General features: G+C 46.0%; 1 protein-coding gene and 1 pseudogene across 1 annotated transcript in view; one reads left to right on the forward strand and one right to left on the reverse strand.

The window, feature by feature from the left end:
* The window catches only part of LOC126548494 (cytochrome P450 4V2-like), a 365,265-nt gene that overhangs the window by 71,031 nt on the left and 276,670 nt on the right, over positions 1 to 17,564 (reverse strand). The gene's annotated exons all lie outside the window — the stretch shown is intronic.
* Positions 9,724 to 9,903, forward strand: LOC126548679 (U2 spliceosomal RNA; annotated as a pseudogene).

The raw sequence follows: 17,564 nt of genomic DNA on the forward strand, positions 1-17,564 counted from the left end.
GGCCTCTGGATAGTGTAATTTCTATTAGCAGAAATGATGTCATATTTGTGGGTGATTTCAACTCCAATCATCTCACATGGGTCTTAAAAAGAGATCTGTGCGGTACTAGACTGTGACATTGGTCTCAGGACAATAATCTCTCTTGTCAAAATTCAGGTCATCCTACTTTTGTTAGAGGTTTAACTACTTCTGCTCTAGACTTGACTTTCTCAGGTTCAGGTCTTTGCGTATGCTGTTGGTCGACTGTTGACTATGCCACAAATAATAACCACATTCCGGTGGCTTTTGGGATTATATGCCCGGTAACACTCTTAGTGGTTCATGCGCGAACATACATTAATTACGGCAAGTTCCAAAGCAATTTGCGATCATCATTGGCTGCCCTATCTGAAGCGAATTCTAAACAAAAAGCATTAAGCATTTGTTCACTCTTAGAGGACTCCCGTAGAAAAGCTCAATTTGAGGTTCACTCAGTTAAAGATAAATCCTCTTCGTGCTGGTGGAATGATGATTGCTCGTGGGATTGTAGAAAGAAGAAAAGCCGCCTGAAAGAAATGCTTACATAACCAATGTCCGAAAAATTGGTCAGACTATAAATTTGTTGCAGCTACATGTAAACGTAGTGCATCAAAAGCAAGAGATGAATACGACATATAGCATTTTGATTTTTCTTGCCAAACCCAATAAGAAACGCGCGCTATTCGGCTTTCTTAGGTACAAGAAAGTAATTCGATTGCCGGTAAACGTCGAATCTAGAGTTCTGGCCCCACATGTCATGATAGAGTCATTGGAAGTTCTAGCTAAAGAGCTGGAGCATCGCTTTTCTTCAAATGTTCGCCCCCTTACATTGATTTCACATATTGATGAGGATTTTACGGAGATATCTGTGGATTAATTGTCATATGTCTTAAAGAAATTTCCGACTGCGCCTCCAGGACCTGATGGAGTCACCTCGGCCATGTTAAAAGCTTTAGATAAAGGGTCGCGAGACGATCTACTAAACATCATAAATTATTCAGTCAGAGGAGCTTGGAGTCCACCAGAATGGCAGATTGCAAGGATTATACCGTTGCCAAAAAAAAAAAAAAAAACCGGGAGAGGGTTATACCCAAGATAACATTAGACCAATCGCCCTTACATCAAATTTTGTAAAGTTGATAGAGAGAGCCTTACATGTTCGCGTTATGAATATTATTAATAGAAGAATGATTCTTAGTCTACGTCAGTCCACGGATTCAGGCTGGGGTGCAATATGGCAGGCGCATATTTTAACCTGGAAAGTCGTATACAACGTGCACGGTGCCAAGGTTAGTATGTGGCATTGGTTACGCTTGATACCACCAAGGCATACGATAGCGTCGAACACGAGATATTTCTAAGCCGGCTGCGAGAACTTAACTTTCCCAAATATTTGCAAGCTTGGATTGCGCAATATTTAAGTGGCAAATAATTTTATTGCTTCCAGAACGGCTTTTCATCGAGTACATATAGTCAGGCAAAAGGAGTTGCACAGGACTCAGTGCTATCTGCGGTTTTGTTTAATATTTTACTGAGCTCCTTTCCATCCCAAGAGGACGTGTACATTTATGTGTATGCGGGTGACATTGCGTTCTTCTCATCGGCAAAGGATATCCAAACACTTTACGAAAACCTGCAACGGTATTTATCTGTTCTAGAGGCTTGACTAAATTCCGTTCATCTGGCTCTAAACGAGAACAAGTAAGTGCTCATTGCTCGTATTTCCTCTGAAGGACCGAGTGCATATATCTATGTCATATCAGCTCGAATTCATTCCACAAGTAGATGCTGTTAAGTATATTGGTGTTATATACGACAGCTCTCTTTCATGGCTAGCGCACATAGATTATATTGCAGCTAAGGGCGTTCGAGCGGTGGCTTTGTTACGTAGACTGAGCAACAGTCGGATCAGGGATGCGCAGGGCCACCTTGTTACCCTATGTATGTGCACCCTGTCCTGGAATTCGGCTGTGCTCTGGGGCGCCTGCCTATAAGCTTCGCCCCATTTTATTCTAGAAAAGCAGGCATTAAGGCTATCTTTAGGGCTGCCTAAATTTGTAGCAAATACTATTTTGTACCTAGAAGCAAGAAATCCTTCTTTTGTAACTCGGTTTCCTATGCTCACAGTACAAACATATTTAAGGGCGTACTAATCACCAATAAGACGTTGCCAAGCAGTGATCATTTCTCCGCCTAGTATGTTTTTCGATGTACATTGGTCTCGATTCCACACTCCTCAAGTTAATTTTGTACGAACTCTTCTCGATCCGTTGAACATTAGGTTCAGAGAGGTAAAGCACCTTTGTGACGGGGAAATTCTTCTAACATACCATTTGACGATATTTTCCCAAGCAACACAAAATACCTACCTTAGCGAATGTTAAGTGCTATTTTGCAGGATTATTTAATAAAATCTCAAACAAATGTTATCATAGCGACTTATACCACGCAGAACCAAAAAAAAAATGTGGTATTTATATATTCAGCCTTACTCTCGATTGTTCATTTTCCCTGATGCTTCCGGACTTTGTACAAATATTTCTTGCAGAATTTTTAGCAGTAGTACTGGCCCTTCGTAGATTAAGCTCAACAATAGATTATGTAGTCATTGTTACCTATTCTTTGTCCTTGTGTATTTCACTCACAGCAACTAATGAATCTCTGGTTCTGTCGAATGTTTAAATCCTTAGTATCTCAACACTTAATCAATATCCCTCTATTCTGGGTGCCTATAGGCATTAGGCCTAGTTCTAAATGAAACGGCTGTTTCATTGCCGAAAGTGTCGCTAGGTGGCCCAGCCATTCAAGTTCTCCCTACATCAGCCTTGATCATAGCTGCAAGAGCTCGGAGGCAAATGGTGATGCGAGAATTCTCTGTAGTATATATAACAAATTCCTCGGATTTTAAACACTTATTGTACCACTAGAAAAACACCCTTTGCCTATCTAGAAAAATTCAAGCAGTGATTAGTAGGCTTCGCTGTCGCATACCTTCTTCTTTTATTTATACAGGGGTGGTCTGGCATCCTCACCGATTTGTCATGTGTGTACGGAAGATGAAACGATAGAACATTTGTAAATTTTTTATCGACCATTTATTAGCTTAAGAAAACTAACCCTGGCAACACCACTCCGCCTTCTTAGATTAGATTTACCTATTCAAAATATACTTTCTTTGTGTGCCTCTACACTTGGGTATAGCGACGGGAAAGTTAGCGCTGCCATCCTAGATTTTCATTTAGATGAATGAGATATAAACTCTGAATACAAACATTTTTCACCTCCTTTTCTTTCTCCAAAATTGAATTGATTTCACTTTATTGTCATGATACAAATTTCAGTTTCATAAAATCATGCAGGCTCTACATTCTGCACGCCAGCTGCACGCCATACCGCACGCCAGGCGCATGCGTGCGATCGTGAGAAAAATTGCACATGTCGCACAATGGTGCACAAATTTCGGTTTACACTGGGCCCGTACATACACCGTAAATCAAAACTGGGGCACCAGTGTGTGACACGTACAGTTTTACAGCGAAGCTGTCTATGCGGACCCTGTGCCGTCGTTGTCGGACCGCTGAAAAGGGGTCACGTGACCTAGCGGGAGAGGAAAAGAAGAGCTCAACAGGGGGAAAGGTGCTGGAGTGACCCCATTTCCCCCTGTGAAAATTCTATTTATACGAGAACTCATACGGTTGTCACACGGTGCATTTCGGGTGATCGAGCCAGATCAGCATCCAATTTGTCGACGATTGCTTCCACCCTGCCGCGAAAGAAACAAATGTTATGCTGGCGGTTTGTGGGCACCGAACAGCGGCCAGCGACTGAAACGCGATACTAGGAGCGCATGCCTGCCAGCACCTCTTGCGCCAGCAAGAAGCGCCGGCAGCCACGCCAATCGTCAAACAAATCCAACCAATCGTCAAAGCGATTGCAGCGCCCGTATATCCAGTGGTAGACGTTGCGCCCAAAACAGGGAGCTTTGTATTAGTGGTTCGGCACATTCCATCCCAGTTACAACTGTGGGAAGACCACGAGTAGCGCGCACTCCTGAGGAAGCTGCTTACTGCGAGTGTCAGCGAGAGTTTGCTCGTGAACGGGCTCCTCGTCGTAGGGCCGATCCCGAGCTGCGCGAAAGAGATTCCTAATGCCAGATGCCAGAGATGCCGCAAAAAAAAAAAAAAAGGCACTCCTAAAGCATGCTCACCACACGAAGGACGCAATGCGAAAATGAGCTGAAGGAATAATGAAACAATAGATTTACAATATAGACTGCTCGCGAAGTTAGGCTTGCATGGTGTAACACTCGGTGTAACTAACACAGCTTCGCTGTTCGACCATCTTCACAGAATGGAAGGGGCGGTGATTTTTTTTTTTTTTTTGCACGACCGCACGCGCATTGGCAGGCGGTACGGCGTGCGGCTCCACCGTAAATCGTTCGCTATACGTCCGGCTTTCGGACGATGTCTAAAATTAGCGATAAGAAGTCGCAAACCCTTACGTAAACGCTTCCGCTTCTGCCAGAAACTGACAAATTATCGTTCGAGGAAGCTGGCCCAAGGCCTGTATAGTCAAGAAGCAACTCGTACGCTATCGCGGGTTCTAAAAAGGAATGCCTACCAACAGCCACAGCGAACATATCTTTAGCGAAAGCGGCCAGTCAACGATGTATACGTCTATTACGAATGCAAAGCTTTGAGGCGTAGGCCCCATGTGAAATATGATGTTTGTCCAGACTTCATTCCGACTCTTGCTTGTCCAGTCAGTTCTCTTTTTTTCGCCGCTGAAGGATGATACTTATAAGGGAAAAAAATAAACTTATAAGGCAGGGTGATACGATATATGTAGCTTGGGCATAAGATGGAGAGGTTGGAAGCACGTGCCAGGGACTAACGCATCATGAGTGACAAAAGTTACTCAGAAATACTCACTAGCACATAAAGATGAAAACGCGTCTCAAATGGTCGTCCCACTTGATCGCCAGATTAAAAAAAAAGCGAACAAAGGTAACGTTCGAGCACATGCATTGTTAAGAACGGCCAGCTGCAGTGCAAGTTTTGCCAACCAGTTGCGACCGCGGGCGTCATCTTTTCCTGGAGCGCCGCCGCAAACCTCTAGCCACGGCGTAACTAAATCGCCATTGTAACTGAATGCGTTCGGCGGGCCAACTATTGTTACCGAACCCACCAACGCCGCCCTGTTCTGCTATGAGTGGGGGAGTTGCCGCGGGAACGTCGACGGAGGCCCCTTCCCACGCGCCGACCAAGACGCAGGACAATGGCTACCCGGGTACGCTGCGAGGGTCCGCTCCGAGTTCTACGAAATTCGTGTGATGTCGGTTTCGGACCGTGAACCTGTGTGCGTGTGTGTGTGCGTGTGTGTAAACCGTCCCGCGGAGAGGCGGCCTGTTTACGATGACTGGACGAACGTTTCCGTCACCTTGGAATAGAGGGGGGACCGAGTGTTTATAAACCGCTGTTGTGCGGATGCTCGACACACTCTCTCATGCAGTCATGTTAGAATGACGTACTTTCTCTCGCAGCCATGCTAGACTGATGGACTGCAGGTAAATACTGTAAATAAACCCATATTCCTCGCTCTCGATGAGAAGCAGTCCTTCCCTTCATCAACGTCCTCGGCGTGGATAAGTTGGATGACGGCATGGGCCAGCTACCTTCCAATTCATGCCGGACTCCAATCTTGTCAACTGATTACGAGCGATGGGATTGAGCCCCCAATCCTGACAGCATACACAGTACAAAGTAAAAATAAATGAAATGAAATAAAAATAAACAATAAGTTCGGCAGGTGTTACGTCCTTGTAACCCAAGAAGGCGAAAGCATGCTGCACATTTGCTAATACATAAAGTTATACAATCGGGGTTAGCCTTCTTTGTAAGACATATTGGTAACGCATTAAGTTATACAACCGGCGCTAGATTTCTTACAAGGCATAACGAGCCGCATTGGGAAGTACACGTGTGGCACTAAGACGCAGCGGCACGCGTTTGTTCCGCAGTGGCGTACTTGCGCGGCCGTCCTCGCGAGCCGCAGGTGCGTTCACGCGCCTACACCGCCGCCGCTCCAAATGAGACTCTGACGTGGGTGCGCAGGGCGCGCATGCCCGCTCTCCTGCGCAACACCTGGCGCGACAACAATTACTAAACATAATATTCGGCAGACACTTAAAGGGAAGCTGAAGAGTCTGTCGAATTCAATAAGACGCTCATATACGGATGCGGGAACCTTATAAACCATGTAGGCAAAATTTGGGGTTTTTTTTAAATTAGGAGCGACGTAATCGTCGGTTGAAATTGCGCTGTAGCTCCGCCCCCCGTCGAATGCCGCGCGCTGCTGCTGACGCTGACGATGCGAGCGGAGACCGGAAACCGCGGTGTTGTAACGTCAACTCTAGTGTTTCGTTCCTTCGTAGCGTCCACGACCGTGCCTGACCGCGCTTGTTTCTGCGTGCGTGCCATCGTAATCTGCTTCGATCGACCCTGCATTCATTTGTTGGTGCGTCTGCGTGTATGTAGAGTGGTAGTCAACGTGCGTGGTAGTCAACGTGAGTGGTAATCAACGTGAGTGGTAGTCAACGTGGTAGTCAGCAGATGGAGGTCACTACACGTACTGCATGAACCGGGAAGCTTTTCACGCGTTTAAACTGTCTTTGTAGATTGCCGACAGCTTTGGACAGCGCACAAATGCCGACGATGGCATCCCCGCTTACGTTCCACGAGAAGGCATGCAGGAACACAACACTACAGTTTTTTGACCGGAAACGAGCTCACTAGATCGGCGAAATATCGGCGAGATCACTAGATCGCTTTGCAAGAAACATACTCACCAAAGAGCATTTCCAACACGAGGAGATCCCAAGACTTTGCTTTCGTTCGCGTCGAAAGCACTGCTCGCACCAGCATCGTTTGCTTCTTCGAGAGGCCGGCTCTTCGCAATCGGCTCGTACATGTAGGGAGTAACGCCGAACTCCTCAGAAAAACGCAGTCTCTCTAAATTTTCCATTACCGTCTCAGAAAAACAGCACCAAACTACCTGGCACCGCGCTTCATGTGTAGCGGCAGCGGTCGGTGTCTAGTGTTGACGTCACGAGGCGCCCGACCAATCACAGGCGGAAACGAGACGCGCGAGCTGGGCGTGTCCGCTGCTGCACTTTTCGTCGAAATAAAATATATTTGCGCTTTCTTTCGCTCAATTTCGATACGATATTCGAATTCGGAGGGTTGAAAACCATTATGTACAGATGTTCACTCATTTTTTCTGGAAAACCTTTCAGCTTCAATTTAAGACTGCTTGCGTGTGGGAATTTGAAAGCATTATACCGTTTCTAGACCTCGGAACGTCATCAACGTGCTCATTTTATACACTCATGACGTGGCGCCACCTCCTCCGCGCCGTCATGTGCGCCGCCCAATGACGCACGCACTAGTCAGCGAGATGGCTGCGACGTGAGGTGTGCAATCAGGCTCGCACTAGGCACATTTCAAGGAAGCAACAGCCATGGAGCTGCCGTGACTTAATGGAAGCGTGCTCGTCTCGCCCCCCGAAGGTCCCGGATCGATTCCCGCCGAGACCAAAATGTACTGAACGTTCTTTTGAAAGCCACTAATTTACTTTGTTTACGGGATCTCCCTGAGAAATGTTTCGACCAATCCGCGCAATTTCCTAAATGTTTTTACTCTTTCAAACGTCGGCCATTTTTCGTCACGGCGCAGTTTCGCCAAGGTCACCGCCAACATAGACACCTAAGGCTTTCGCCTTAAAGGGCACCTCACCACGTCTGGCCATTTTGAGCTGACAAGCGCAGATACATTGCGCGACAACAATCGTGTCTGCAAAGTATTACATCGCTGCGCACCGCGGAAAGAACTGAAATTTCAATTCGAACGCCGTGTCCCTCTTTTCCAAGCCGGACGGTGACGTAATCGTGCGCCTGCGCCTACTTAATCGTGTCCGCAGTGTGACGTCGCTCGTGGTGACACGTGACTTCGAGAATTATTCAATACAACATCTGTTATCTGTGCGATCTGTTGCTTCAGTTGACGAATTGAAGTTTAGAGAAATAATAAAACACCCAAACGGAATGTCTGCGTTTCTTTTTTTTTTTTTACTTCGCACCGAAGCAAGAGAGATGTACTTCCGCTTCGACTGCTTGTTCCCACGGTCGTGCGGTCAAGTGCGCAGGTACCGAAACCGTGTTCCAGCTCGTGATCGTGCTCTGCGATCCGCTTGTTCTGCCTCAGTATTCGTGTAGCACTTAATTATACCGCTAGTAACGTTTCCTTGTGCACAGCGTGCAAAATCGTGCTCGGCGCGAACGAGACAACAGCTCGCGCGCGACGCCGTCGGCGGAAGTGCGTCGCCGAAAAAAAAAAAAAAAAAAGAAAGAGAAGAAGGCGGTGCCTGTGGCGTATACCTCAGCGTATGCCTGTGGCGTATGCGATCCTCGAGGTCCGGCATGGGAGAACGCAGGTAAATAATTTCGCTTGCGTAGGCTAGACGGGGCGAGTGGAGAGAGCGTCTTGCTTGGCAGTGGAGCCCGCCTGCTGAAATCAGGGGTTCGCGGCACTGAAATATTTCTATCTCGGCTATTAATGAGCCGATTTCAAGACTTTTGCGGCAGAACGCTCCCTAGAGGACACGTAACAACGTCCAGCGTATAAACAAAATTTGCTATGGGGCCTGGTGAAGGGCCCTTTAAAAAACAAACGCGACTGAAAGCCCCTCGGAAGCCGTTGCTGCCTCTCCTCCTCGCCCTCTCCTTTCGCTCGTGCGTCTCTGAGTCTTGGCTGAGATCGAAATACTCTCCCGGGAAATGTCCAGAGGAGGTTTGGAATGCTGCGTGCCGTAAGTAACCGCACTGCAGTGACAACACTTGACGGTGGTTGCAGGAATTTCTAACTGTCGTTGTGGCAGCAGCACCGCATCTCTCTCGTCATCGTCGCTGCTCTAATTCGTTTACATTTCGATATTTGCCTAAAGACAGACAGGTGTTTGTTTCCTTATACGTAAGGCGCTCCCTTCTCCGCGGCCCATCTAAAAATTACTTCATCGCCTCTCTCAAATGGTTGCGCGAGTGTCAGAATCTGTTCCCGAAGCGCTGGATAGCGTTCCAGAGCGCGTGCTCCAAATAGCTTAGCGAGATGCGGTCACCACGCGGCAAGCGCGAGGTCTGCGGACAATGGCCGGTGCCGCACACCATCAGTTTTGTTGCGTGAGCAAGTGGCCAAAGGCGAGAACAGATGCGTCGATGAGCGAGAAGAAGACTCCGCAGCGGTGGGTGTTTGTTCACACCTACTGCTGCTGCTGCGCACCCGTGTCGTTATGAACACGGGCGGCAGCAAAATTTCCAAAGCCAGAAAATAGTCTCAGCATAAAAAATCGTTATCCATTCCAATCTATGAAGGCACATGAACAGCAAAGCTGTTTAGCACACCACACAGAGGTGACACAGAATTTTGAACAAAGGTGTACGAACTCGTTTGCCGTGATTTTTCTCTATATTCGCGTGGACGACTGCACCGCCGCCCCGAGGAGCCGGAGGAAACTAGACACACGGGACGTTTAATCGGGACGTTTAATCGGGACGTTTCGACGGGACCGCCACCACGGCAGAGCGGAAGGAAATGGAAGTAGATACGCAAGCGCTTGGAACGACGAGAAAGAGAGGGCGGTGCGAACGCACACATGGCTGACGCGGGTCAAAGTATAGTATCTCTTCTTATTAGCTTAATATCTGATACGGGTTTTATTTGGACGAACGATGCTAAGTTTATTTTTTACAAGTTGGCGGAGTTCTTGAAGCCGGCTTCACCTCCGCCGCGGGTCGGCCCTGTATTGCACCCTCTCCGGGATGAGCGTACATGCAGAACAAAAATGCACGGTACCGGCCATAAGCATGCTTCACTCTAAGAATTCGGCGGATCCCACGCACTGTGGGAATCGAGGTAAGCTTAGCTTAGTATGTTGTTTGCTTTGATTGACGTGACAGAAGTGTTAAACCTTAATTGAATTATGGGGCTGTACGTAATAAAGTTTATGATTGTATGTACACATTGTATACACACATTCTCGATCTGCACCACGTTTCCATACGTAGCGAAGAGGCTTCTGTTCCGCGCGAAGCTTCTTTCGGGCCAGGGTGTCCTCGACACTGAATGCACGCTATGGAGCCATTTTGCTGGCGCGTGTTTACCTGCTCCTTCTGCACACGTGGTCAGTACGCTGTTGAGACGCCAGCTCCAAGCGCTCTCTTCACGCTTTGGACGATTGTAATGTTTACACTATCACAGCGCAGCACGCGACCTCCACAGCCCAGCACCTGCATTTTTGTCGCATAGAAAAGAAAGCACAGCTGTTGTACGCGAAAGCTACGATACGCTGCCGCGGCGGCGCCGTCCTCGGTGGATGGATGGATGGATGGATGGATGCTATGAGCGTCCCCTTTGGAATGGGGCAGTGTGTTGCTGCACCAAGCTCTTGTTACTATATTGCCTAATGTCCTACCTATGTTAAAAAAGATAAAAAGGAAAAAAAGAAAAAAATCCGCGATGAATTCCCCTAACGAAACTTTCTGAACCTCTATTGTGAACTTTGTTTATGCATGCGTCCGTTGTTGGTCGTATCTCTACTGTTCTTCCACCAATCTTCCAATCGCCGCGTACTAATATCTACTGCGGACATGTTTACTTTCGCCCTGTTCTCGCTGAACCCAAGAATTTCAAGGAGGTCAGAGATTCCAAAATCGACCGCTGGGCAGATATCTTCATATTCTAATAAAGAATGCTGCATCGCTTCCCTAGCTTTATACCACAGCAAACAAATGCTTCTTCTTCCTACTTATATCTCGCTTTGTAAGTGCGTGTTCTAAGGCATCCTGATCTCGCTTCGAAAACCAATGAGCTTCCCTTTGAGTTATCATAAATTGTTCCTATCCTGATTTAATTTTTTCCTCTTAAGTGGTTACTCATGGCAGGTTTCTTTTCCATTGCCGCCACCCATGAGATTATCTCAGCCTATCTGACTTTCTGCTTGATGTTCTTTGTTGCCGTGTTATTCACCATACAGGTTGCGTACTGGTTGGTAAGCTTCTTAGCTATGTTCATCCACTGTGAATCAATGTTCTTCCTTTACAAATACGTGAAAACTCTCCCAACCATTTACTTTATTCCATAGTCATCAGTCGCTCCGCATAATCAATTTTACTGTGGGCTTCTATCACTTCAAAGCTTGGCCAGTTCATATCTCCCTGCACAGCTTTATTTGTAGTCTTCCCGTGAGCGCCCAATGCGAGACGTCCTACTGGCCTTTCCCTTACAAAAATGAGGTTAGACTCTCTATAGAAAGTCTATAGACTTTTTATAGACGACCTTGCCTTTCTAGAGATTTAGTATTTTGTTGATACAAAGTCTACAGAATGTCTATAGACGAAAATCGATAAGGTTTCTATTTCGTTTTGTCTACTCGCATTCTATACACGGTCTATGGAAGGAAGTCGATAAGGTGTTTGTTTCTTTTTGTCTGCTTCCCCTGTATAGACTACCTATAGACAAGAGTCAATATAGCCTCTATTTATTTTTGTCTGCTCGCAGTTTATAGATTGTCTACAGACAAAAGTTCATAAGCTTTCTATACCTTTTTGTCTACTCCCATTCTGTAGTCGGTCTATAGAATAAAGTCGCTATGATGCCCTTATTTCTTTTTGTCTACTTCTCCTCTATAGACTACCTATAGACGAAGGTCACTATAGCCTGTATTTATTTTTTATACTCCCAGTTTAAGGATTGTCTATAGACAAAAGTTGATAAGCTTTCTACACCTTTTTGTCTACTCCCATTCTATAGTCGGTCTATAGAAAAAAGTCGATATGATGCTTCTTTCTTTTTGTCTACTTCCGCCCTATAGATTACCTGTAGACAAAATTCGATACAGTCTCCATTTATCACCGCCGATGAAGGCCATAGGGTGGGACGTTACCAAAGGTCATATTAAGTTGAGCGAACAGCCCCTATACTGATTGTGGTAAGGCGTGAGATGAACTAGAAAACAGCCGATACTGTAAACTTGGTTAAAACACGTTGGCGGGCTAGTTGGTTAGAATCCATGATAGAGTGCAGAGTTAGTGAGCTAGTGATAGAGTTCTGTCGCGCTTATACACTCTATCATCAATATTGTAAAAGTATTATTGCTTCAGGTTTACATGCAGTTTAGCAGTCTATAGATTGACTATAGACAAAAGCCGTTAATCCCTGCCCAACCCGTGTGCGCTGTAACCAAGCGCAGGTGCCGGTGGACAATGCGGAGCTACGTTAGATATAAGCCACTGAAGTTGTATACTGCTGAGATTGCTTTAGATCCTATTTGTAGACTTTAGTATACACATAGTTTATACCTCCACATTTGTTGACCACATGATATTATCTACGTAGTCGCTCTCGGCAATGCCAAGACAGTCTTCACAGTTGTCATAGCATGGCTTTTGCGGCAGTAGAATAAAAAAAAAACGCCGATCCAATCGTGATAATAGATGTTATGAACGCCAACTTTAGCTACAAGTAGATTCCAAACAGGCATCAAGCTATCAGCACAGAGACTCGTAATGTTTGTAGCTGACAACGCAGACTTTGTGAGTGTGCGATAAACCGATGTCGCGCATGTGGTGTGCGCGTTCTCAGATACATTTCACATTGTCCTCATATCTCGGCTGCATCCCTAACATTCGGTCACTGATATCCTGCACTATACTCATCGAAGTTTCTCATTCACTTAAAGTATGTGCCAAATCATCTGAGCCAAACTAGTACTTCGCCGGCGGTATGCCGGCGCGGCCACGCATATGCGTACGTCATTGCTGTACTGATTGCTTTGAGCTATCATCAGAACAGAAAATTTCCACTAACATGTGTGCGGGTATCCTATTTGGCGGTAGGCTGAAAGATATGCTAGAAATGCGCTGTATTACTCATCGTCGCTGGCGATGATGCAAGCGCCTGACGAGCCCTGTAACGGCTTTTACAAACAGTGCATTCATCCATGTGAGCGTTCCAGTTCCATACGATAGCCTACAGTGTTGTGATACAACGTGCCAACGCATTTCCTTCATTCATAAAAAAAAACTGAAAATTGCAAAAGAAAACAACCCGTTCCGCGCGCATGGTGCGCAGAGAGAAAGAGACAGACAAAACAAAATGAAAAAGGAAAACGCGGACATCTCGGAACGCGCTCAACCTCGCCGCCCTGAGCGTCTGCGCATGCGCAATGGCAGTAACGGTGGTGCAAGGCGGTGCGCCCTTTCCGCGTCAATTTCAATTCTCAATGAGTACGCCAGGCACGTAAACGCTTGTTGCAGCGCGGTGTGCTGGGTCTGCCTGTACCTTGGTGTCTGTGTATGCGTGTCTTCTTTGTGGCATCACACGTCAACTGCACATAACGGTAAGTTTTAGCAAAGGTGTTTTCCGTCAATAGCTCATGATTAGGTGAGGGCATTTCGTAGCGCGAAGAGGCTGTATGTAGCGTAGGTGACTCGGCCATAGTGTCGGTTTGTGGTTTACATGGTTTGTTAACGCGCTCTTGTTTTCGCTTCTACTATATTGTTACGTGTAGCTGATGCCCAATGCTATTTACAATTTATTTACAGGGGAGCTAACGGAGGCCAAAATGGCGACGCTATATCAAGCGGGCACACGTCGTTGTCTTCCTCCTCAGTGCAGCCACACTGTGGCGGCTGTTCCGTATCATCACCCCCGGCAGTAGAAGCACCGTCCCGGTGCCTAATCTACACATCCACGGTGAATGGTGTGGGGTATGGCTTTAGTCTCGCCACGTGAACGATGTCGCTTGCAGCTGACGATGACGCTGAGAGGTCGGCGGAGATGATTTCATACGAGACATCGGTCACTTGTCGCACCACACGGCATGGGCCAGTGTAGCGCGACAGCAGCTTTTCGGAAAGGCCCACACGTCGAATGGGTGACCAGAGAAGCACCAGAGAACCCGGAGAAAAGTGCACGTCGCGATGGTGGCAATCATAGAGGCGTCTCTGATGCTCCTGTGAGTCCTCCAGACGGGTGCGGGTGAGTTGGCGTGCGTGGTCGGCGTGTGCGATCGTGTCGCGGGCGTATTCAATGGCTGAACGTGTGGCCGAGGGCAGCAAAGTGTCCAAGGGCAACGGGGGTTCTCGGCCATATCGGAGATAGAATGGTGAATAGCCGGCGGTGTCGTGACGCGATGAATTATACACGAACGTCACATATGGTAAGTGAAAATCCCAGTCGTGGTGGTCGGTCGCAACGTACTTCGAAAGCATGTCGGTGATGGTCCGGTTGAGGCGCTCCGTGAGGCCGTTGGTCTGGGTGGTAGGACGTGCTGAACTTCTGTTTTGTCGACCAGGAGCGGAGGATGTCCTCGACGACTGCCGAGAGAAAGCTGCAGCCACGGTCAGTGAGTAATTGGCGCGAAGCACCGTGTTCCGTATCAATATGGAATGTTTTACGGCAAGCAATCACTCACGCTTGTTCATTTACGCGTCATAGTTGATGTACGTAAAAAAGAAAGCACACCATGTTTTACCTTGATACTGAGCAGCCACTAAGCGTATTGTGTGTGTTGAGCAGCAAGTGTCGGTAGATCTCATTTAGTGGCGCTCGATCGGGCCACCATGAACACTGCGCCGCATGTGTAGTGAAATTCTCGTGACACGCTTTACGTATATACCTTGAAATTGTGCTAGCGTGAGGAATTTTCAAACAGAGACGTATAGTTGAACAAATCCTAGCGTACTCGAATGAAAGGCCGTGTTTGCGGGGCATGCATCAGCAGTGCGTGCGCTGCCGTTTCCGTATGGGGTAAAAGTAGCAGTATTTTTAAGGCACGTGGTAGCCAATCTAAATATATGCAACCACAAAAGCTTTCGGAGCACGGAACGTGCGATGAGCTCAGTCACTCGCAGCTTCGCAACTTAGCCGAAAAAAGTATAGAACAATAAATTAGTCCCTCGGGGAAGCACCTTTAGACGTTTCAAAGTGAAGGCATTGGGTTTGACGATAGTTGGAATGTTTTTTTTTTTCTTTCGGGTCTCTTTTATGAACACTTTAGCAGCAGAAGTTATTTTCCGGGCTATATGTAAAGCGTTAAGCACCTGTCGGTGCTTCGGCGTTATGAAGTTTACGTGCTGTTATTCACTAGGTAGCTGCTGCCGCAGATTCGCATTTTGCCAATCGTGCATGGTGTGACGCCCTTGTCGTTCGTAATAAGTGTTACGGTTTTCATTACTGTTGCATTTAGTGCTGTCATCTTGGACAGACTGTATACTACATGACCTGTACAAAAGAAAAAAGAGCCAGGTTATCCATTTGGTGGTCTTTTCTTTGTAGATAATGCACAGATTATTCAAATAATTTAGTGGACATTGCGCTTGCTCTACTCTTATCAACACACCTAAGAGATCGTAACATGTTTTAGCTGATAAGTAACCTTATCAATACACCGCATTCATGTGCATCCTACTGAAAGTGTGTCAAATGTATTCATCGCGGAATATGAGAAAAGGGACATTGCAGATTGTTCTAAGCGGAAATAAATTGCAATTCTTAACGTGATGGTTGAAAACTGCAGTCACTATTCTGACCATGTTCGTTCGGCACGGGAATATTGCATTAACACCCGGAAATGTGCACGGCCCAGCCAGGTATCTTCTTTTCAGCAATTATTATTATAGGAATCATTTGGGATTCTTGCATTTGTTTCTTATTTTTATAAGTACACTATATGTCACATGAACCTGTCTTGAAACGAAACGTACCGTTGCTGGCACCGGCGACCATTACGGTTGTCAACTGTTCATCATACTGTAACATAATGAAACATCATAATGGTACTAATTTATATTGCCATGTAGTCTTTAGTCAGAGGTAAACCAGGTTAACGAGAGACGTAAGTGGTGAGAGAAAACTACATATAAAACTACTAATGTACTGTAAAAATAACTCATTGAATAGTTTTCCCTCACATTGTTGCATTTGCTTTACGTGTGTTCTTTCTGTGTCATTGTCTTCCGTGCTGTGCTCGTGTTGCCATGAATTACGAACTTGCCCTAGCCCTTGTCATCTTTATGAAAGAAGGGATTCAATTCAGTTGAATCTAATACTGCATGTCAAGTGACTGACGTGTTATTCGTTTTATCTAAATATTATGGACTGGCAGTACTTGGCAAGCATTAAACTAAAATATTTTTTCATTGCACTTAAGCTGCGGGTGTCATGAGTGCCAGGGAATTTCCATGAAAACAGCCAGGGAAGATTTGGAAAAAGATTGGGGAATTTGAAAATGTCAACATAGGTATGCTGTCTTGTTATATGTCCACTTGTCCAGACAAGTCCACTTGTCGAAACGTTGGCTCCTGCTTCCACCTTGTTCTTGTTTTACTCATCGTCTTAGATTTCCATCTCCCGCCCTCCCCGTGTTTTCCCTGTCAATACTGTAGTCACTCTTCTGAGCATATCACTCAGCGCGGGCATATTTATTTGCCACAAAAAATTGCACAGACAGTCCAACTGGGTAACTTTGTTTCAGCAATTGATATAGAGATCATTTGGGATAATTACAATAATGTGTCATATATGAATTGTCACAAAATCAACATACTGTTGCTGCAGCACCAGGAGCAGTTGTGACTGTTTAATTGTTCATCATGCCATAAAATGAAAGTTATAGTTAAACCGCCTTGAGTGACTTGAGTGGTTTGAGTAAATATATTATGCTGCTTAATAACCATAGATAGAATACACAATTGTTATTTTTGCCTCACATTGCTGCATACACTTATTTGCAGCATACACTTGCAGCACCTTTGAAACATACTACATGAAGGTCAAGACCTGCCTGGCGACCTTGCTTGCCAAGGGGAAGTGGTCTGTAAATCTCTAAATAGTTTCTTTCGATCATAGCATAAGACCTACATTTTAAGAAAATTTATATATTGCGCAATAAAAAGAGTTAATTCAATATCGGTGCACTTGTCTTTTTTTTTCCACTGCATGATTCAGCACTAGTTGAATTGCTGCAATCTTTTTCTGTTTATGCAACATATGACAGTGCAGCTGGTTCAGGAGTATTATTAAGCTATTGACATTAATGCATAAGTACAGATGAGAAGCAACACGTGAACATACATAATATACATTCAAAATCTTTTTGCCACCATATGTAAACAAAAATGCAAACTAACTTGTAGATAGCAGATAACGAGCAGATTTCATTCAAGCGGATGCATTGCGTGCAACTGTAATATCTTTTAAATGTGCTCGTGCACAAATACTCATGCAATCTTGCATAGTGTTAAGAATGGCCATACGGGGTGGCAACGTGCCAGCTTTCAGCCTGCTGCACGTGTTCCAAGCCCACCAGTCGGGGCGCCCTTCCGAGAACTGCGGTCGGCCGGCAGCCACGTGGCGCGCGATCAACTCCGGAAATTGGTACTTGGCCGAGCCACCCGGGACAAAGCAGTTCTACGAAGCCCTCTGACGTCGGCA

This window comes from Dermacentor andersoni, chromosome 1 (assembly GCF_023375885.2).
Source record: "Dermacentor andersoni chromosome 1, qqDerAnde1_hic_scaffold, whole genome shotgun sequence".
NCBI lineage: Eukaryota > Metazoa > Arthropoda > Arachnida > Ixodida > Ixodidae > Dermacentor > Dermacentor andersoni.